This window comes from Scyliorhinus canicula, chromosome 2 (genome assembly GCF_902713615.1).
Source record: "Scyliorhinus canicula chromosome 2, sScyCan1.1, whole genome shotgun sequence".
In the NCBI taxonomy this organism is placed as follows: Eukaryota; Metazoa; Chordata; class Chondrichthyes; order Carcharhiniformes; family Scyliorhinidae; genus Scyliorhinus; species Scyliorhinus canicula.
In genome coordinates, this window is record NC_052147.1 from 64286025 (window position 1) to 64309136 (window position 23112).

The following is a 23112-nucleotide window of genomic DNA, read 5'->3' on the forward strand; positions in this document are numbered from 1 at the left end:
TGGATGCATATATTGACAGGTGGGCCGTTGTTTGGGGTGGTGGGAGGATGGGATTGTTGTTATTGTTAAGGGGATTGATTTTGTATTTGTTACCGTTTACTGTCTGTGGGTGGGGTGTAAATTCTGAAGGAAAATGTGAAAATGGAGAATAAAAACATTTTTTTAAAAAATAAATAAATGTTGGCTTTACCAATGATGTACACATCTAATGAAAGAACAAGAAAATCTGCACCCTCCAGTTCTGACCTCTTGAACAAGTTTAATCAGTCCACTGGTGTCTGAGCTTTCAATTCTGGATATCCCTCCTCTCTACCTCATATCTTCTCTCTGCCCCTTACAACCTACTTCTGCTGAATCGTTTACTCATCTGCCCTAATATCTTTCTAATTTGTCATATTTTGCTTGATAACGCTCGTGAGAAGTGACCTGGGGTGTATTACAGGAAATGGGGCGATTTCCAGCCCGCATTCACTGTGAGCGCAAAATCTCATGAGAATTGGAAAACAACTGGCGAGATCTCGTTTCCAATTTTCTTCTGCCCATCGCCTGTGATGTAATGAACTTCCCACCCAGAAAGGGCGGGGACCTCACTTTAATGCATTTAAATACACTTAAAATAGGTAAATGGCTTCCCTGGCCATATGTTCCCCTCAGGTAAGGAATTCCCTTCTCGCCGAGGTGTTTACAACAGGTGTTGATAAATGGGAAGCAGTTGAACAGTATCCACTGGGGGTGCATAGCCCTGGTTGGGGGTTGCCCCAGTGCTCATGTGAGGGGCTTTGCACCGGCGCTCCATTGTTTGTGGTGGGAGGGAGGTCTCCCGTGTCTCTGGAGTGGGAGATGTTGTGGGGGGGAACTTTGCTTTAGAGCAGATCGTGGTGCCCTTTAAGAAGGTCATCTTGATCTCTGCAGAGCCTCTTTGCTGTCTGCATCAGGCCCTGCCCCGCCAGCGTGATGGCAGGAACCATGGGGCTGGATTCTCCCAAAATGGGGCTATTGTCCCCACGCCGGCATAAAAACACTGGAGTTTTACTCTCGTGATTTCTGCAAAAAAATACAGCTAATACAGCATGCGCACGGTGGAGGCCTTCAGCGGCCGAACCGAGCTCCATGGTGGACTCGGACCGCGGAGGCAGACATAAAAATTAGACCCCCTCGATTGAAATGAAATGAAATGAAATGAAAATCGCTTATTGTCACGAATAGGCTTCGATGAAGTTACTGTGAAAAGCCCCTAGTCGCCACATTCCGGCGCCTGTCCGGGGAGGCTGGTACGGGAATCGAACCATGCTGCTGGCCTGCTTGACCATGCGACCAAGCATTTGACTGCGCAATCTAACCTCCGGCCGCTTATAAGGCCCCCCACCGTCGGTGTCCGATCCCCCCCCCCTCACCCACCAGGGCAGCGACGCGGACTGAGTCCGCAGCCGCCACGCCAGCATCCTGACCGGCAATGGGTGTTCAGTTCCACGCCATCTGTAACTCGGCCGGCTGGGAGTGGAGGATCGCTGGGCGGGCCTCTGTCAATGGGCCCCCAGCAATGGACCGGCGCCAAGCCCGATTTCGGCGTGAAATTGGATTCTTTGAACGCAATTTTGGCGGGGGGCTGTGGAAAATCCGGCCAATGGCCTCAGATCTTCTGAGTAGAGAGAGCCAGAGAATTGGAGAGAAACCTAGGCTGGAGAGCTACACTCTGGTTTTCTCACCCCAGCCAGCACCTTGTGCACACAGAGTGCAAAATTCCACCCACTATCTCAAGGCAAGTTGTTCTTGTGTGTTGTGGCATAATAATCCAAGCAACATAATTCAGTAGTGATCATACCTGTATTTCATTTAAACAGTTTTGAAAGGTGAGAATTAAGGCCAAACCTCCCAGATGATATTAATATTTCACGTTTGTGCTATGTATCTGCATTGCAATTTGAAGGTCATTGTCAATTAAACTGAAGAAAACGATTTTGAAAGCCATAGAAACGCTGTTCGAAGGGCAGACTTATTTTTTAAAAATAGACACATAGTAAGTTAATCATTAATCCTAACATCTCACTTCAGATAGCTCTGCAGTGACTTGTGAAACAGTCATGTGGAGATGTGTACTTGGTAAACAGAAGCCTCCTGAAGAAAGACTACTTCAATCATACATTGTGCCGCTTCAAAGCCCAGGGTGAAGGTAAGGGCAGCAAAACCTATCTTTGATTGACTGTTATGAAAATGGGCACGTGTTCTCAGCTTTGTGTCATGCACCTCCTCTCTCTGTAGTCCAAATTGCCCTAATTCAGTCAAATAATAAAGCATTTCGAGAGCATGGCTCATGAGAGCTTGGACTCGTACTGCAGTCAGATATAATTGCCCATTTCCCAGGGTCATGTGCTCAATTTCAAAATAGCTGAAGACGTGTATAATTTTAATTCGTCATGGTCTGAAAACTGTACATCCTTCTAAATCCGGAAGTTTCTATTTCGCTATTTAATCCTTTGCTTGCTGCTGAGAGGGGGAGGAATCATATTGTGCCGATTTGTTCTTCGAAATTAATGAGTAGTCTCCATTAATTAAAGCATTTTTCTTACTTCGTACACTTATTTTGTTGTGCGGCTGATATGATGTTCTGCAGGTTGGTGTTTTCTCTTTATGCTCTGTGCTCTCGTCTAATAGTGGAGCTCAGGCATGATCCCTGCTTATATTCTTTATCCATCTCTCTGAAACAGGTAATAAGGGCTAGCCAGACTGTGTGGCTCCAGACTGCAAAGCTTTGCTTCGAGCATCCCAGCCTCATAAATGCAAAGCTGTCAGCGGGAGAGTTGAGGAGCTGGAATCCACAAACAGCTGATGTGGATTTTTTTTCCCCTTTAAGCTGTGACTTAAATGTGGTTTCTCTTTGAGATGAAAGGGACTGTGTCCCCTCTATTGGCCTTGCTGGGCTGTGTTTCAAAAGTACAAAATATCCACCACATTATCATTATAAATCTATTCCTGCTGCTTCTCAAACAGCTTTTCTATGGCTTGCAAAATCATTTTCTTCAGTCTAATTGACAATGAGCCATGCTAGGATTTCATTTTCTCAAGGCAGGAATGTAGCATAACACAGAAGCAGGTAGTCCGATATACGCAGGCTGTTGGTCAGACGGGAGGAATGATTGAGAAAAGGCGAAGTTTTAATGAAACATCACAAAGACCTGCCAAGTCATTGCTTATTTTTTTTCACAGTAGTTAGCATTGCTGCCTCACAGCACAAGGGACCCGGGTTCAATTCCGACCTTGGGTTACTGTCTGTGTGAAGTTTGCACGTTCTCCCCGTGTCTACGTCTTTTCCTCTGGGCGCTCCGGTTTGCTCCCACAGTCCAAAGATGTGCAAGTTAGGAGGATTGGTCGTGGTAAGTTGTCCCTAAATGTCTGAAAATGTGCAGGTTAGGTGGGGTTACGGGGGTGGGGCGGAGGGTGGGCCGAGGTAGGGTGCTCGTTCGGAGGGCTGGTGCAGGCTCGATGGGCCAAATGGCCCCCTTCTGCACTGTAGAGATTCTATGATTCTATAATATGGGTGTGGGCAGCAAACTGTGATGTGTAAAGTGGGATAGATTATAGAATAGAACATACAGTGCAGAAGGAGGCCATTCAGCCCATCGAGTCTGCACCGACCCACTTAAGCCCTCACTTCCACCCTATCCTCCGAACCCAATAACTCCTCCTAACCTTTTTTTGAACACTAAGGGCAATTTAGCATGGTCAATCCATCTAACCTGCACATCTTTGGACTGTGGGAGGAAACTGGAGCACCCGGAGGAAACCCACGCAGACACGGGGAGAATGTGCAGACTCCGCACAGACAGTGGCCCGGCGGGGATTGAACCCTGGCGCTGTGAAGCCGCAGTGCGAACCACTATGCTACTGTGCTGCCCAATGATACAGATGGTACTTATGGGACGTGCATATGATGTTCTGAATCGGGTATTGCAATACTTCACAATTTTCTACTTTGATGACTTTCGATGACAGTTTCAGTCTATTTCAATATTGAAGATTGGAGATCAAAGTTGCTATCAAAATAATGGTGAGACAAAGTTACGACCCCCAAAGGGGCTCGCACCTACATTTTATTAGATTCCCCTCCTACACCTTGGAGTATGAGCTCCCTAGGTGATTAGAGGGCGGAGCCTCCTCCCAATTGGAGGATCCCCACAATATACAAACCCCGGCCTGGGAGCAGGTCGGGGAAAAGGACCCTGGGGGGGAGTGGAGAGGGAGAGAGTATCATATTAAGTAGAATAAACCTAGTTGTATACCATCTGCCTGGCTACGTGTGGCGTCCTTACCTTCGGTTGCAACACTGGCAACGAGGATCAAGTGGAGCTGCTGCAACCACAGGACTCTGCGCCTCCGGCCTACCTCCACAGGGTTTGGAGAAGCTTTTGCTGCGGACAAACAAATGGCGCTCATCGGTAAGCTCAAAATCGTTGATGCCAATACTGATGATTGGGTCCAGTATGTGGAAAGGCTGCAACTGTTTTGTTTAACCCTGCCATCGTGAACAGCCAACAGCAGACGATGACCTTGCTGACCGCCATTGGCAGCCCTTCTTACATTTTGTTTAAGAACTTAGCTTACCCGGACAAGCCTGACGAGCTAGCATTTGATAGGTTGGTTGATCTGGTCGGCCATCACCTGAATCCGCAGCCCCCTATCATGGTCCGCCAGTACCGGTTTCACACGGCTTTGCAGCCTCTGACGGAGTTGGACGGGGAGTATTTGGCATGCCTGTGGGGTCTCGCTGCCCCCTGCGAGTTTGGAGCCTTCCTGGCTGACTCCCAAAGAGACCGTTTCATTTGTGGATTGCGGGACCGGGAGACACAGCGGAAGTTGCTGATGGAGTGCCCCCTAACCCTCCAGCTGGCCGTAGACATGACGCTTTCTTGGGAGAGCCCAAATGTGGGCTCCAGTAGCTCCTAGGCACATTGGTCTTCAACATTAGGCACCGGTGGGACCGCAGGCTGGGAGCAACTAGAAATGAGGAACCGGGCTCGTCGCAGGGTAGGGGTTTCCACAGGTCGCAAAAACACTGCCGAGACTCCCCCCGAAGTGACCGGGGGGACTCCCCCTAGCCAACACTGAGATGGCAGCCGCCTACATCGAGTGGGACACCACGGTCAGGAACAAGGCTCCTGGAGGTCACGTGAAGGGCAACAGGCTAGTCATCATCCCTTCCCGAGAGGCTGCACGCACTCACTGAAAGACCTGAAGGCTTAGGAACCACCTGTATTGCTACACTGTGTCACAGGCCCCAGGATCGGGCCTATCCGGATGACTCTGCAGCTTAAAGGACACCCCACTGAGATGGAGCCCGACACAGGGGCAGCAGTTTCCATCATCAGCGACCATACATTAATGATCGAGGGCACTGCCCATGTGCCCGTGGTGTACGGGAATCACTCATATGCCTACTATTGGTGGTAGTGCGCAGCGATGGGCTGAGCCTGTTGGGTCCTGATTTCCATCAACACCTGCGACCGGATTGGCAGCGCGTATGCCAGATGTACCCCTGCGGGCCAGAAGGGGTGCTGGCAAAATTTCCGTTGGTTTTTCTGAAGGACTTGGGGCAGCAGGGTAGCATGGTGGTTAGCATAAATGCTTCACAGCTCCAGGGTCCCAGGTTCGATTCCTGGCTGGGTCGCTGTCTGTGTGGAGTCTGCACGTCCTCCCCCTGTGTGCGTGGGTTTCCTCCGGGTGCTCCGGTTTCCTCCCACAGTCCAAAGATGTGCGGGTTAGGTGGATTGGCCATGCTAAATTGCCCGTAGTGTCCTAATAAAAGTAAGGTTAAGGGGGGGGTTGTTGGGTTACGGGTATAGGGTGGATATGTGGGTTTGAGTAGGGTGATCATGGCTCGGCACAACATTGAGGGCCGAAGGGCCTGTTCTGTGCTGTACTGTTCTATGTTCTATGACTCGGGACAATAAAGGGAGCGGTGGCCATGATCTGTGTGGATGAGAACGCCCAACCCAGGCATTTCTGTGCCCGCTCAATACCCGATACAGAACATCATATGCCATACGCATTCGGACCCAAGGTCGGCCAGGCGTTGGACCTGTTGGAGCAGTTGGGCATTACCCACTCCGTCCATTTCATGGATTGGGTCGCGCCAGTGGTCCCAGTAATGAAGCCCAAAGGGTCGGTGTGACTGTGCGCCGACGATAAGATGACTGTCAACCGAGTGTCCTGTCTCGACCGATACCAGTCACTCGGCTCAGCGGTGGGAAAACATTTACAAAGTTGGACATGAGCCATGCATACTTACAGCTGCTGCTGGACCCAGGGTCAAGGAAGTATGTATCAATCAACACCCATCGGGGTCTGTACGAATACATCCGTTTGCCACTTGGATTCTCCTCGACCTGTGGCATTTTGCAGCGTGTCATGGGGAACATACTACGTGGACTGCCACGAGTGGCTATTTACCTGGCCGACATCCTCATCACTGGCACCTCTGTTTGTGGAGTCCTTACCGTCGGTCACAACAACTAATGTCATTTATTTGAAGCCGCCACAATAACTTCATGCAGAATTCTAGAAGTTGCTGTCCGAGATGCACTACTCCGCTATTAGCGGCACGGGAAAGGCACCTCTCGTCTGGCTCCCAATTCAAATGCACTGAATAAAGTGCATTTCCTGTACTTGCCCTTTAGTTATAAACTATACACATTGCAGAAAGATAGCGTTTGCTCATTTTAATGATGTGATAAGTAATAGTTACTGCTAGTCAAGCTCACTGCCATTGAAAATTATGATGCTTCTGAACATAAGAACTAGGAGCAGGAGTAGGCCATCTGGCCCCTCGAGCCTGCTCCGCCATTCAATGAGATCATGGCTGATCTTTTGTGGACTCAGCTCCACTTTCCGGCCCGAACACCATAACCCTTAATCCCTTTATTCTTCAAAAAACTATCTATCTATATCTTAAAAACATTTAATGAAGGAGCCTCTACTGCTTCACTGGGCAAGGAATTCCATAGATAAAGCTCAATGGCGGGTAAGATGTTTGACAACACAGAGCCAGTTGATGAATCAAAAGAGGTGAAAAGATAGCCATGGGTATCATAAACATACACGTGGAAGATAACCCCAAACTTATGTGACTTCCCAGTTTCCATCCTCCGTAAATTACAGATTGCCCAAATCTTTACAACACATATCTTGCTAAGCACCAAGTTTGGCTTATCCTCACCTCATCCTTATACTTGCTCCTCATCTCCCATTGTTGTGTATGTAAAATCCTTAACCTCATCTCAAAAGCCCTCCAAACCCTCATCCCACCCTCACTTTATCATGCCATCCAGCCTTATATTCTCTTTCAATAGCTCTGCAAAGTGACAACACCACAATTTCATCACCACAATATTGATAAATCCTTTGTTCCGTACTAAATCCTACAAGAGGCCATGAATAATTGAGATCTCAATTTGCTCATGAGAACTAACCTCTGCCAACTATCCCAAGACGAAGCATACCATATAGAGTACATTAATCTAATGGAAATTGAGCAAAATAGCACTCGTGTGGAGGAATGCAAATTCCAAGGACCCCTGTTCAATTCTATCTACTCTGTGTGGTTCCATTTCTGGTTGGAGATTCAATTAAAGCAGGCTTTGGTTTTCTGTGCTTCTGACCTCTGTATCTTTGGATAGTTTAAAGTTTCAATGCCTGTTGTCAATGGAGTTGTACTTTCTTTGCAGTCCTGAGTGCGGGGGAGGCTGTGGCATAGTGGGAATATCACTGGACTAGTAATCCAGATGCCCAGACAAATGCTCTGGGGGCAGGTGTTTACATCCCACCACTGCCAGTGGGTGGAATTGAAATTCATTATGTAAAATCTGGAGTTAGAAAGTAGCCTCGGTAATAGCGATGATCATAAAAACCCACCTGCTTTACTGATGTTCTGTAGGTAAGGAAAATCTGCCGTCCCTGTCCGGCCTCCATGTGACTCCAGCCCCACGGCAATGTGGTTGACACAGAAATGGCAAAGCAAACCACTCAGTTCAAGGGCATTAGGGTTGGGGAACAAATGCTGGCCTTGCCACTGTCACCCACATCCCATGAAAAAAATCAATAAATAAATGATAGTGGTGTTGTGATCCTTATAGAGAATTGTATAACAAAATTTACTGAATAAGTCCCACATTAAGAAATTACCAAATAGATTTCACTCTTTGTAACATTTACTTTAACACAGATCAAAACCAATGTGCATTAAACTGAATTAACAGGCAAATTATACTTTAAATAAAAAGGTAAATTCCATTATAAATATGATGTGGAAATGTCAGCATTGGAGAGGTGGGCTCAATAAGAAGTCTGACAACACCAGGTTAAAGTCCAACAGGTTTATTTGGAATCACTAGTTTTCGGAGCACTGCCCCTTCCTCAGGTGAGTGAAGAGGTATGTTCCAGAAACACAGCATATATATAGACAAAGTCAATGATGCAAGATGATACTTTGAATGAGGGTCTTTGCAGGTAATTAAGTCTTTACAGGCCCAGACGGTGCGGCTGGAGAGAAGGATAATCACAGGTTAAAGAGGTGTGAATTGTCTCAAGCCAGGACAGTTGGTAGGATTTCGCAAGCCCAGGCTAGATGGCGGGGGGGGGGGGGGGGGGGGGTTTAAATGTAGTGAGACATGAATCCAGGATCCCGGTTGAGGCCGTACTCATGCGTGCAGAACTTGGCTATAAGTTTCTGCTCGACGATTCTGAGTTTTCGTGTGTCCTGAAGTCTGCCTTGGAGAACGCTTACCTGAATATCAGAGGCTGAATTCCCTTGACTGCTGAAGTGTTCCCCGACTGGAAGGGAACATTCCTGCCTAGTGATTGTCACGCGATGTCTGTTCATCCGTTGTCGGACATTGCGCGACAATCACCAGATGGGTTTTTATGACAAAGGTTTCACGGTCCTCGCGAGACATTTCATTCCAGATTTTTATTGAATTCAAATTTCACCATCTGCCGTAGTGGGATGTGGTGGTGACGTAGTGGTATCTTCACTGAACTAGTTAACCAGAGACCCAGAGTAATGCTCTGGGGACCCATGTACAAATCCTGCCATTGCAGATGGTGAAATTGAATTCAATAAAAATCTGGAATTAAAAGGTTAATGATGACCATGAGACCATTGCCGATTGTTGTAGAAACCCACCTTATTCACTAATGTCCTTTAGGGAAGGAAATCTGTCATCCTTACCTGGTCTGGCCTACGTGTGACTCCAGATCCACAGCAATGTGGTTGACTCTTAACTGCCCCCTCAAGGGCAATTAGGGATGGGCAATAAATGCTGATACAGCCTGCGGCACCCACATCCCCAAATCCTGCTTTGGGTCTCTGGATTACTAGTCCAGTGGCAATAGCACTGTGCCAGTGTATCCCCCACTAGTATCCCCCTCTGGGGCAGCACGGTAGCATGGTGGTTAGCATAAATGCTTCACAGCTCCAGGGTCCCAGGTTCAATTCCCGGCTGGGTCACTGTCTGTGCGGAGTCTGCACGTCCTCCCTGTGTGTGCGTGGGTTTCCTCCGGGTGCTCCGGTTTCCTCCCACAGTCCAAAGATGTGCGGGTTAGGTGGATTGGCCATGCTAAATTGCCCGTAGTGTCCTAAAAAGTAAGGTTAAGGGGGGGGTTGTTGGGTTACGGGTATAGGGTGGATACGTGGGTTTGAGTAGGGTGATCATGGCTCGGCACAACATCGAGGGCCGAAGGGCCTGTTCTGTGCTGTACTGTTCTATGTTCTATGTTTAGTGCTACTGCTAAACCAACCGGACCCTGACGTGGAAGTGACTATCTTTAGACACAAGAAGAATTACGAACCATTGATTGTTAGAATATTCAGTCATGTTCACAAGTTTCCTTTCTTCTCTTACTCCTGCTACTAAGAGCCATGGACCTATTTCAACAGACATGTTGAAACGTCACCAATCACATTCTATCAGAGATAGAAGGCCCTTCTGCCTGATGACAGTTGGCATGGGCAGAGGTCGCAGCAGAAATTAGCGCCCTTGGGGACCACAGGAGAACTGTCCAGAAAGGCTGGAAAAGGATGAATCATCCGCTGCTCTCCAGCATGAATGTGCGGCACAGTCTACTCACCAGGAAGTGTAAGTGTGCACGTGCACAGGGATGTCAGACAGGAGTTTGGGTTGCAGGACTCAGCAGATGGATCATGTGCATTTTGTAGAGGATACTCCATGCTCCCAATGTTCTGTAAGTTGCAGGACATCCTGCTTGCTAATCACATACTGGGGAGGGTTCAGAAGCTGAGATGGAAATGCATGCTCTTAGACTAAGTCTTGTGGCAGGGGTAAGAACCAGGAGTATTTCCTGCAGCAGATCCCGGGGGTACCTGCGTCAAACCGCACAATGCTGGACTCATTAATTGTGCAGTCGGGGGTTTCTTGTGACATTGCGTGGTGGGGTGGGCTGGATGACTTGCACCCTGCTATAATATCTGGACACCATTGTTAAAAGGCGCCCAGATATCAACTTCTATGTTGTGAACCCTCCGAGGAAGGCGGAGATGGCCGAACGATCCCAGGGAACACCAACCCCAAATTCAGCAATACTTCCCTCCATGTGCTGCTCAATGCAGTGAGGCCAGGAAGGGTGTCCTGAACCCCAAAGATGGAAGGAGGGGGCCAAGCTGTGTGACCAATCATGCATGGGAGGAAGTCACCAGGGTGGTCAGTGCCCACTGGAGGACTGCCCTGCAGTGCTGAAAACAGGTGAATGACATCATCTGGGCCTCAAGGTTAAGTGAACCTTCATCTGTTCACACCCACCTGCCTGAATGGTAGAGGGGACATGGCGTGGCCATCTAAAATGGCCGCCGCAAAGGATAATGGGAATTGTGGTCAGATTGGGACATAGATGATACACAGCTCATGTGTATTGTGCAAAGGAAACCAGACTTATACAGAAACTTGCACTTGCTAAAGGTCAATCACCGAGCTCCCCAGGACAATGGGACTCAGATTGAAACATAACAGTAGCAACAGACTTGGGAGCGCTTATTTGGAAGTGCATACGTGCCTTAGGCAATAACAAACTGGACTGCCCAGCTATCAAGGTACCCGCCCCTAATTGGCCACAAACAGGACTGCCCAGCTATCAAGGTACCCGCCCCTAATTGGCCACAAACAGGACTGCCCAGCTATCAAGGTACCCGCCCCTAATTGGCCACAAACAGGACTGCCCAGCTATCAAGGTACCCGGCCCTAATTGGCCAGAATCGAATAGGGTGATTGAAACCCTATCGATCCATTGGATCCCGAGTTGGGACCGCCCAAAAGGGCGTGAAAAATCGGAGGATAAGAGGAACTGCACGACCAACACTCACTCTCTTTTGGGACCAGCCTCTGCCCCACCAACTGCAACATATCGACCAGCCAAGTTCAAGGACCCGCGATCGCTACCAGAAGGACGAGCCTCAGCCCAGACGCACCTGACAACTTCCAGCCGCCACACGTGGGGAACTAGATATAGGCCTTATGTAACCTGCACAGAGCCGGTCACTTTAAAGTTAAGTAAAGGTCATTTAAGTTGTTAGATATAGTCTAATGTTTTGCAGCGTGTAAGTTATTAAGTGTAGAACCAATCCTATGTTTAATAATAAACTATAATTGAACTAATATACTGGTTGTGTGGTCATTTGTCCAATACACGGAACGTACATGCGTCTTGTGGTTATTGATAAAGATAGAAGAAGTCAGCAATGGCCATTAGAGGCAAGGGCAACATCTGTGCATGGCCCATTCATAAAAAGCTACTCAATGTGATATGGGGATGTATCATAGCCCCACTGCAGTCCACCTCGGTGGAGAAGCCAATACGGGTCCCTGTCCCTTCCACATACACAGCTCAGAAGCTGTCTGGGTTGGGTCGGGGGGGAGGGGGGGGGGGGGGGCGGGGGGGCAGGGTGGAGGGAAGGGGTTAGGTGTTGAGGGCATTAACAGGCACCATGAGTGACATGTCTCTGTGAGCCTGATCCTTCCATCCACATGGGCTCATCCCTCAGCATTGTCAGCACTATGTCAGGTTGGTGTTGCCGTTCAGTTGTCTAGTTGAGCTGATCTGCTAATGTGGCCACCCTCGATGATCCAACTGCCGTGCAACATCTTGAGATCTCAATGCTCTAGATAGTTGCAAGCGGCCATGGTCTACGGACTTTACAGGTAGAGTCCAACACCTTCCAACCTTCTCCCACGATCCACACTCTCTCCCCATAACCATTGACACTCTTGGTGTGAGCCCTCACCCATCACCATCAGTCCCGTGTAGGTGAATGTCTACATCCACTACTTTCCAGAGGAGCTAACCCCTGTGACAATAGACATAACCCCCTTATCCCGTAATACCAAGATTCAGGTTTTATTTCTGATGCCCCTCCAACAACCTTCAGCATCTCTTCACCTGTCATTGCCGAACTCTCACTATCCAACCTTCCCCATTTAATCCTCACCATCCGTTCCCAAGCAACAATTCGCTCAGCATGTCCCCGCAGGATTCATCAGTTGATGCCACAGACCCTTCCCTCTGATTCCCGTTCCCCTCTTCACACCGTGCATGCCTGTTCAAACCTGCACACCACTGCCACTGCCCCCCCCCCCCCCCCACCCCCCCACACATTCCATGGGGTCTCTTCCCACTCTCCCATTTCATAAACCATCTTATGCATTCCACGACCGCACAGCATCACTCACTTCTCCCAATATCTCCATGATCCCCCACACCCCCAGGCCTCCATGTCAGGCCACATCTCTTTTCCTCACCTCCCTCTCTGATACCCCCCCCCCCCTCACATACTATCATCGTTCAACAGAACCTTATGAAACCGACCACCTACAGTGTGAAGATCCACATCCTTATCTTCTGCAATATGAAGATTTGCGCACTGGAAGTTCCTGCAGTACAAATATCCACGGTCTTGAATCTCCTGCAGTGTGAGGATCCAGGTGGCATGGTGCCGCAGTGGTTAGCAGTGGTTAGCACAACTGCCTCACAGCGCCAGGGACTGTCCGTGTGGAGTTTGTACATTATCCCCGTATCTGCATGGGTTTCCTCCGGGTGCTCCGGTTTCCTCCCACAGTCCAGAGATGTGCGAGTTAGGTCGATTGGCCACGCTAAATTGGCCCTTCGTGTCCAGGGGTGTGCAGGTTAGACTATGGGGTTATGGAGGTAGGACAGAATGGACATGGAGAAAGTGCTCATTCGAAGGGTCGGTGTAGACCCAGTGGGCCGAATGGCCTCCTTCTGCAATGTAGGGATTCTATGATTCTATGAAGATGTACATCCTGGAATCTCCTGCAGTGTGAAGATCCACGTGTTGGAATCTCCTGCAGTGTGACGTTCCACAGGGTTGATGTTCCACCCACCCACTGCTGAATCTGATGTTCCAGGGTCCATAGTTGCTGGAGGCCTCCATTTTCCACAAGCTTCCCCAGGCCGCCTTTCAGGTGAGCCACGATGTATCCATGCCACATTGCCCCGACACATTCCGGACCAGCATGGTATCCCACTGGTGGCAGGGATCATTGGATCGGCGGTCAGTTCTGGTCGAGGATTCATCTGCATGTGATTAACAAGATGCAAAATGGCTAGACGCTGGCCTCTGGCAGGAAGATGATCTGCCATGACAGGCAACCTTGCATGCCTGCGCCGTCAATTCCCACCAGTGGGAAACTGACTTATCAGTTGCTGCCGCATTGTCTGTTCCTGCCCAGGAGGGATGGGTGACTCGAAATTCCCAGATATTATTTTAATATGCTCAGGCTACCACTAAAAATCTTTCTTTTCTTCATTCCATGTACCAGCAAGAAAAGGGGAGGCAAAGTAGGAAAATCAGCTACTGAACCAGATCTAACCCAGCCTCTGAGGAAGATGTCCCAGATTATTGCCAGCCAGATCCTCTGTGTAAAAAAGGTAGGCATTTTTAATGCCTTCCATTGGTCTGACTTCTGGGGATTATCATGCCAACTAATGCTATGAATCGCACCTAAATTGTCAGGGAAGGAAGATGGGAAGTAAGGAAGCACTTCTGGAAAAATAGACTTTAAAAATCCTTAGCTAGTTATTTATGCACTCTAAACTCTTCCAAGATGAAATTATGGTTTGTGTGGTTCTTCTTTTATAAACTGTAATTAAATAAATGTAATTAAGATTACAGACCCATAGAAAATAATAACAGATACAACATAAACTTATTTGGAAAATTTCCCTTCATATTCTCTTCATGTTAATCTGCTCGCCTTTCAGAAAGTCAATCTCTTTGTTGATGCTGTTGCCAGCAGTTTCTTCATTTGTTGCTGGCTGCTACACAAGCTTATGGCTTCATTGATGTGGTTTTTTGCCGTGCAATTTGGTAAAGAATCACTTGATCTAAAGTAATCGCACTTTTGAGGCAAGAACAAAGACATAAAAATAAGGCAATGATTCTTAATCTGGATGTGCATAAAAGCAGCATTGCCTATTATTATGGAAAATCATTCTTCAGTTCACTCTTCCCAGAGTGCACAAATTAAGATCCAATCCAATTTTTAAAAAACATTTTTTCCATTAAGGGGCAATTTAGCGTGGCCAATCCACCTACCCTGCACAACTTTGGGTTATGGGGGTGAGATCCAGCCAGACACGGGGGGAATGTGCAAACTCCACATGGCCAGTGACCTGGGACCGGGATCAAACCTGGGTCACTAGCGCCATGAGGTAGCAGTACTAACCACTGCACCACCGTGCCGCCCAATCCATACTATGAACGATCTGTATCTGTCCCTTGATTGACTGCAAAATGGCAAACACCCCACAGGTAAAATAAAGCCATCTCAAGTTTTGGATTATGCTTGATATATCAGTGATTTCATAGTAAATGGTGCACACTCCACATTTCTTTAAGATGTGGAGATGCCGGCGTTGGACTGGGGTGAGCACAGTAAGAAGTCTTACAACACCAGATTAAAGTCCAACAGGTTTGTTTCAAACACGAGCTTTCGGAGCACTGCTCCTTCCATTCACCTGAGGAAGGAGCAGTGCTCCGAAAGCTCGTGTTTGAAACAAACCTGTTGGACTTTAACCTGGTGGTGTAAGACTTCTTACTGTGCTCACATTTGTTTAGTTTGAATTACTCCTTTTCTGATGTTTCTATGTTTGCTAAATGGTTCAATCGGATTTTTAACCAAGGTATTCAGTTCAAAAGCATTTGTACCCCTGCTTGCACCTTGTCATCTCTAAGCTTGTTTCTCAATGAGCTACCTTCTCCCACACGAACAGGAGCTGCACTGGTGGATGCAGATCAAGAGCTGGCAAACACTTTACAGTCCCTTGTTAACATCACAGCGTACGCGTTTCACATTTCAGAATTAAAAATGTACCCTTCACTGAGCAGAGTTTACTGGTTGACAGGCAGCCAGTGTTCATTTGCAAGCTGCCTGTTTTACAAAATCCATCAATTAAGTGTGAGTAGATTATCTAAACTTCTATTTTTGGGAATACAATTGTAGCAAGGTGGCATTAGGAGGGGTAGGCCCACTTGTTGCTCAAAACCAAGGAGATCACTTGCAATTGGTTTCCTGGTCATTCACCTAAGTGCCATGATAATTTGCTGTAATTTGGAGTCATTCCCATGAACATGCTAAATACTCTTTCAAGTGAGCAGCCAGTTTTGTTGATGCTACAGCAATAGAGACCGGACTGCGTGGAGCCAGTATGTTGACGGGAAGCACTGTGACCCCTAGTCAGAATTAGAGTGGGATAATGAAGGGTTATTGACCTTCACTTTACAGCCTGGGAAGATGAGCAAAGAATTCTGCTGATACAACCAGCCTGAACCAACGTTCTTGATGTACTGTGGTGACATAAATTGGGTTTTGTTTTCGCAAGTTGGCAGAAGTTGCTCACTTAAAAAGTAACCTTCGTACAGTTTAAGGTTGTCAGCTGGGGACAATTAGTGAGTTTTCCAAATTCTCGTTATCTATTTTTGTAATGCTGAAACGTGCGCGTGTGTGTGCAATCTTACCTGAATCCAGCAGTCCACTAGAATATCTCAACTAGAAAACTGTACACGCTAACCCTGTTCTATATCCACTTCTAAAATTTCTTTTTAACCTGGTTTTCCTTCTTTTCTTCCCCACCTTCAGTGCTGTACACACAGCCAAACATTATATCCTCGTCATTGTAGAGATGGAATAAGGTTTTGTGGTCAAGCATTTTCACATTGATTTACAAGTTTAAGGATGTGTTTACATTGAAAGTGTAGTGTCAAATTGGCTAAGATTGCAGTTTACTGGAATCTAACCTTGATTGAATTTTTCTATGATTGAATGAAGCCAGGGAAGCTGAAAGAGTCTGATAACGCTGGCCGACTGAGCTGCGGGGCTGTGTACCTGGGGGATACCGTTAAACACCTAAGATGCACTTGAGAACCAGCACCCACCCCTCCCACCGGAAGTTCCCAGGTAAGGATTGCACAATTCCACAGCAATTGCCCGGGTGTTTCAAACTTCCTTTGGGCAACTGTCTTGCACGAGGAAGCATTCGAACATTCGATTCAAATCGCAGACTTCATAATCGTTCTGACTGTGTTACAGTAATAGTTACCCAGAAGATATTAGGAGAATTAAAACCACTTTTAGCTTTTGGGTAACTAGTGCACTGAATCACCACAAACCCCTATGGGACGCCTCCCACTCAGTACTGCACCCTCCCACCCCCAACCTGCTATGGAGCTTCCATACCCCCACTACTGCACCCCCTGACTAACACTGACTACCCACAGGGCTCCCCCTACCAGAGCGCCCCCCCCCCCCCCCCCCCCCCCCCACCACCACCACCACCACCAACCCCCAACAACTGCAACCCAACGCAATATCCACGCGCTGGCCTGACCTCGTCTGCCACGATCCCCCATGATTCAAACCTGCCCTACCGGGGCCTGATCTGATCCACCTCCACAGGCCTGGTCTGACCTAACCCAACTTGACCTGACATGACCACCCCTCCCGGCCTGATTCCCCCTCCCCCCAACCAAATTCTTGTTCACTTAACTTCTGCTTGGCATGCCAAAGTGGCTGGACCTTTAAACTTACCTGGTTTATGGCAGCAAGTGCTGTAAAAATGGGGTGTGGTTTTCTTTCTTTTGACATGGCTGCCCTTGTGTGGGCCTCAGGAACTTGCTCTGTGGAGTAATCCCGCCCAGCCTGAGTTGGAAGGTCGGGTGAGGTAGGAGTGGCTTCATTTTAAAAAATAAATTCAGAGAATCCAATTCATTTTTTCGAATTAAGGGGCAATTTAGCATGGCCCATTCACCTAGCCTGCACATCTTTGGGTTGTGGGGGCGAAATCCACACAAACACGGGGAGAATGTGCAAACTCCACACGGACAGTGACCCAGAGCCGGGATCGAACCTGGGACCTTGGCGCTGAGGCAGCTGTGGTAACCACTGTGCCCGGAGTGGCTTCATTTTAAGGTATGAAACTAGGAGCGGAGGGAAAGTCAACTCAATTGCCACTCCATCGGATGTTACTGGCCTTGATGTTTAGGGAGGCACGGTGGCACAGTGGTTAGCATTGCTGCCTCACAGCGCCAGAGACCCAGGTTCAATTCCGGCCTCTGGCGACTGTCTGTGTGGAGGTAGTACATTCTCCCCGTGAGTTTCCTCTGAGTGCTCTGGTTTCCTCCCACAGTCCAAAGACGTGCAGGTTAGGCGGGTTGGTCATGCTAAATTACCCCTTAGGTTAGGTTATGAGGTTACGGGGATAGGGCAAGGTGGATGGGTGAGTGGACCTGGGTAGGATGCTCTTTCAAAAGAGTTGGTGCAGACTTGATGGGCCGAATGGCCTCCTTCTGCAATGTAGGGATTTTATGATTGCATGTAGATGCTGCCTGAAACTCCACTCCAATTGTAAAGGTGCTAAGTGATGCACGATCAATTGCACAAAGACTCAGATTGGGTACAACTGTGGCTTTATTGCAGTCAGATGCGTGGCCTCCTGCTGCAGCTGGCGAAATGGCAGATCAATGGAGGACACGCATATTGATACAGCTCCTAGTGGGCGGAGCCAGCCGGCAGTGGCTACCGGCGAACCTGTAGTACAGGTCCTACCTTACATCCCCTAATACAGGTGTACACAATGGTTCACCACACTGAGGCAGTTCCCTGAGCCTCTTAAGCATTTGGAAGCATATTTAACTGTGTTGGGTGTGTGAACACTCCTGCACATTCTCTCTAGCCACCATTCAATTCCTCTTCATAGTGACTGGGAACCCTTATTTGCCTGGAGCTCCAGAGAGGAAAAATGGACAGGGATCCAGTCCGCTTTGTGATGCCATGGGATTTCTAGAACTTTTCCAAGTATTTGGAACAACAAGGGTTTGTGCCTACAGGAGTCAAAGACCTGACAGTGTGTTGTTAATGACAGCAGAGGAGATGTTCCAGTCCAGCCTCAATTTCTTCTCATTATAACCAAGCACCTGGAATCCCCGGAAGCCAGAGATGGGCTATGTTTCATGCTCCTCAGTGTCTGAGAATAGCAATGCAATGAGGGTCTCAAATATAAGTTGTTTTTAATTCTTTTCTGGGTGCGGTTGTCAATGGTACGGCCAGCATTTTGTAGCCCATCGTTAACTGCCCTTGAGAAGGCGGTGGTGAACCATCTTCTTGAACTTCTGCACTCCATCTGGTGCAGATACACCTACAGTGCTGTTAGGAAAGGAGCTTCAGGATTTTGAACCAGCAACAGTGAAGGAACAGTGGGGTAGTGCCAAGTTAGAATAGTGTGTGGTTTGAAATGAAATGAAAATGGCTTATTGTCACGAGTAGGCTCCAAATTAAATTACTGTGAAAAGCCCCTAGTCGCCACATTCCGGCGCCTGTTCGGGGAGGCTGGTACGGGAATTGAACCGTGCTGCTGGCCTGCCTTGGTCTGCTGTCAAAGCCAGCGATTTAGTCCAGAGTGCTCACCATTATACCATAGAACTCTAGGCTTTGAGGGGAACTTGTAGGTGGTGGTATTCCCATGCTTCTGCTGCCCTTATCCTTCCAGGTGGTAGAAGTTGAAGGTTTGGAAGGTGCTGTCAAAGGATGCTTGATGAGTTACTGCAGTCTATCTTGCATATTGTACACACTGTCGCAACTGTGCATCAATGGTGGAGGGAGTGAATGTTTAAGTTTCTGGCTGGGATGCCGATCAAGCAGACTGCAAGATGGTGTCAAGATTCTGGAGTGCTGTTGGAGCTGAACTCATCAAGGCAAATGGGAAGTCTGACTTGTGCCTTGTAGGTTGTGGATAGGCTTTAGGGAGTTAGCAGGTGAGTTAATCTCCACTCTCTGATCTGCTCTTCGCGCCATATTTTTTATATGGCTGGTCCAGCTCAGTTTCTGGCGGATGTTGATAGTGAGGGAATTCAGCAATGGTAATGCCTTTGAATGTCAACGAGAGATGGTTAGATTTTCTCTTGTTGGAGATGGTTATTGCCTGGCACTTGTGTGGCATGAATTGTAAGGACAAGGGCTGGTACATTTTTCCCTCTTGCTGGTTCCCTTACTTGTTGCAGGCCCAGTCTGGCACAAATGTCCTTCAAGACTCAGTCAGCTCAATCAGTAATGGGCTAAACATCCAGAGTACATCTGTACCTTGGCACCCTCAATACTTCAAAGTGATGTTCAATATGAATTGATTCATCTCCTGAGGGAGGGCAGTATGCAGTAATCACAAGGTGTCCTTCCCCATGGCGGACCTGATGTCATGTCCTACTCCCGATCCATCTGTGCCACAAATGTTGCTGTGTCTGTTCTGCCAGAGGGACAAAACATACCCAGGGATGGTGAAGGTGGTGAGAGAGACATTGGCGCAATTCTCCCAAAACTCTTGGGTCTTTGGCGGGAAACGAGATACCATTCCCGTTGGAAGGTTGGGCGCGATCCAGGTCACACCGAGAAACGTTTTTGGGAGGTCGGGGTGAAATGCGCCCTGAATGAGGTGTGCAGGACCTGAGGACACTGGCTGGCCTGGCAATGGGGTTAGTCTCAGACTAACACTCCGACCCCTCCCACTTCTCACCGGCAAAGACACCTATCCCTTCTCGCCGGCAACAGGTGCTGCCCCCAAATTGCTGGAATCAGCCACCCCTCACAAACTGTCAGTACCAGCACTCCCCCCACCCCCCCCCCCCAAACAGGTGAGCGACACCCCACCATGGAGTCGCCAAATGACCCCCTTTATGCCCTATTTAGGCTCTGCCTCCTCCAGGCTCTGTCCCCTTCATGCCCACCCCAGACCCTGATCCTTCAGGCCATGCCCCCTCAAGCCCCACCCATTGGCAGTGCTAACCTGACAGCAGCAGATTGGGATTGCCAGGGTGCCAAGGGGAACTGACACATCCCTGATCACCTGATGGCTATGATGGCCTCCGAGCCCCCTGGCAAGTGCATTGGGCTGGATTCTCCGATTCTGCGGCTTTGTCCGGAGGATGCGTCTGGTCATACGACCAAAACCTTGGCACCACCCCCGCACCGATGCTCCGACTGGTGGGGGGCTGGCAGCCGCACCATATAAAGCCCTTACCTGCCAATATGGATGCAGAATGGCCAGATCTGTGGCCGTGCATGTGCACGGTGGTGGCCTGTGGCAGCCGTGCCGTACAACATGGCGCCGGCCGTGCGCGGACCCAGCCTGCCAAGCATTGCCCCCCGCAACTCCTCTCACCCCCTATCACCCCTGGACCGCCCCCCCAACCCCCACAGAAGCCCCCCCATGCCAGCCCCCCCCCTCCCGACTGTGGCAGCGCAGGAGACAGTCCGCAGCCGCCACACGAGGTCCCTGAAAGTTGAGAGGACACATGCTCCACGCTGTCGGGCACTCGGACCATTGGGGGAGGAGCATCGGGGGAGGGCCTCCACTGAAGTCCTGAGGCCGTCCCGACGGCGTGCGGCGCACTCCACGAGTACAACGTTTTTGAGGGGGCGGAGCATCAGAAAAACGGCGCCGCCCCCGAATCCCGCATAAAAACGCATTCTCTGGCCGATCGCCGAATGCGATTTTGGCGTCGCCGATCGGAAAATACTGCGCCGGTGAGTGGGAGAATTGCAGCAGGCGGGAGTATTGGCTTTAAACAGTTCCTGCAAATTTAACTGAGGGAACAGATCACTCAGCTGGAGCGGGCTGGGAGCATGAGAAAGTGTCTGGCGTCTGGTGCAAATCCTGTATGTTCCAGAATTCATCCGACATAGCACGATTTGTCTCGGGCGCTATGTGGCCGGAGAGTAAGATGTGATTCTGTTGCTTGACTATCATCCACATTTGCTCAAGCATCATTAGAGCGAGAGCTCTCCCAATTTTGGCACAAGCCCCAGGAGTACTTTGTCAGGTTGGCAGGGTTGGGTCTGCCATGGTCGGTTTCAATGCCTAAGTCAATGCCATATTGCTTGCCTGGTTTTATTCCTGTTCGACTTTTAGTTTGGCATAACTGAGTGGCTTGCTGGGCCATTACAGAGGACAGTTAAGAGTCAACCACATTACCATGGGTCTGGAATCACAATTAGGCTGCACCAGGAAAGGGTGCAAGATTTCCTTCATTACGAGCCACATATATTCACACAGCAAGAGCAAGGAATACGATGGATGACAATTTTAACCAATACTTGTGGACTGTGCAAATGAATATGCCTATACATGTTAAGGGAATCATTTATGTCATCCCTTCAACTAATCCTTGGCTCATATCAACAATAACAATGTGCAGTTTTTAACCTACTTTGTTGCTAGGAAACTGACAATTTTTTCTTCAAAAAGCAATGCTTGAGTAAATGAACAGAAGCTTTAATGATGCTTGAATAAATGTGGATTATAGTGGACAGACTGGCTTTGCATCATCACTTTCTGTGTTGCTGCTGGAGTTCAAGAGGTCACCACACATATTCAGGACACAACTGGATTGGACCAGTTATCAGACAGAATAGCCTAAAATCTTGTCTGGGTAAAATAAACTGGTTTATTCTGCGATTAAAGTAAAACTCATTGGAGGTTAGGTTAATAGTAAGATTGTGTGTTTTTTAAAAAAGAAAAAGCCTTTGGGTATAGTTTGTAGTGAATGGAGACATTTTACATACATATTACAGTGCTCACATCAGCATTGATATGAAGATTAGAGTGCTCCTATGTCCTGGCAGTTTACACACTATTAAACTTTGGGTGGAAATGTCCCATCTGGGGACTATGGCTCATGGTGGGGATGGGAATGTGGAGTGTTCCCCACTGTGGAGGCCAGCGGGAAAACACGCCATGGGCGGGATTCTCTGTTGGCCGACACCGGAATCAGGAAACGCAATTAGGCAAAGTATAGGTTCCGACGCCAAAATTGCGGCGGGTGCCGATTTGACGCCAAATCGCAATTCTCCGTCACCTCGGCATTGGCGTCGATGCGTACCGGAACGCTTGTACAGTAAACACCCTTTGCATTTCATTAGCGTGCCTGACCCAGTATTCTCCTGGGCATCCGTGATTCTCCTCCGATGGGCCGAGTTCCCGACGACACGGTTCACTTGTGCTTTAAAAAATCGGGAAACTGGCGTTATGGCTGATGAGGGAGAGAGAGAGGGGGTAAGACGCAGAGACGAGTAACCGTGGGTTGCCAGGCCCGACACTGGCCGATTGGCTGAGGTGGAGGGGGCTTCCCAGAGCTTGTGGAGTGGGGATTAATGGGGGAATGGGCCGTGTGGCCAGGATGACGCCCCATGGGACTGTGGCAATGTCCAGTCCCACACCACCATTACCACGGCCTGCAAGGCAGTCATCTTGTTGCACACCCACTCACCACCCACCTTGGCCCCTGATTCTGCAGAGTGATACTCAATCGAGGACCTGCTGGACCAGGCATGCCATCAAAGATTCTGGCTCAGCAGAGAGGCAGTGCGACATATCTGCCAGGTCATGGCACACCTGGCAGCGTGGGGGTAAGAGGGAGGACACCCGTTCCCGGTGGCCATCAAGGTGACAGGTTTCCTGAACTTTTATGTGACGGGCTCCTTCCAGGCACCGAGTCAGGACCTGTCTGGGATCTCACAGACCTCGATGCATAGGTGCATCTGCGCCCTA

The 23112-nt window shown here is 48.8% G+C and overlaps 1 long non-coding RNA gene across 2 annotated transcripts in view; it reads left to right on the top strand.

The window, feature by feature from the left end:
• The first annotated feature begins 2064 nt into the window (after positions 1–2064).
• LOC119954700 overlaps positions 2065–23112 on the top strand; it is a 68646-nt gene continuing 47598 nt past the window's right edge. For both annotated transcript variants that reach the window (XR_005458299.1, XR_005458301.1), the window contains exons 1-3: positions 2065–2170; positions 13839–13947; positions 16347–16475. This is a non-coding gene — a long non-coding RNA (uncharacterized LOC119954700). The remainder of the gene's footprint in view (positions 2171–13838; positions 13948–16346; positions 16476–23112) is intronic.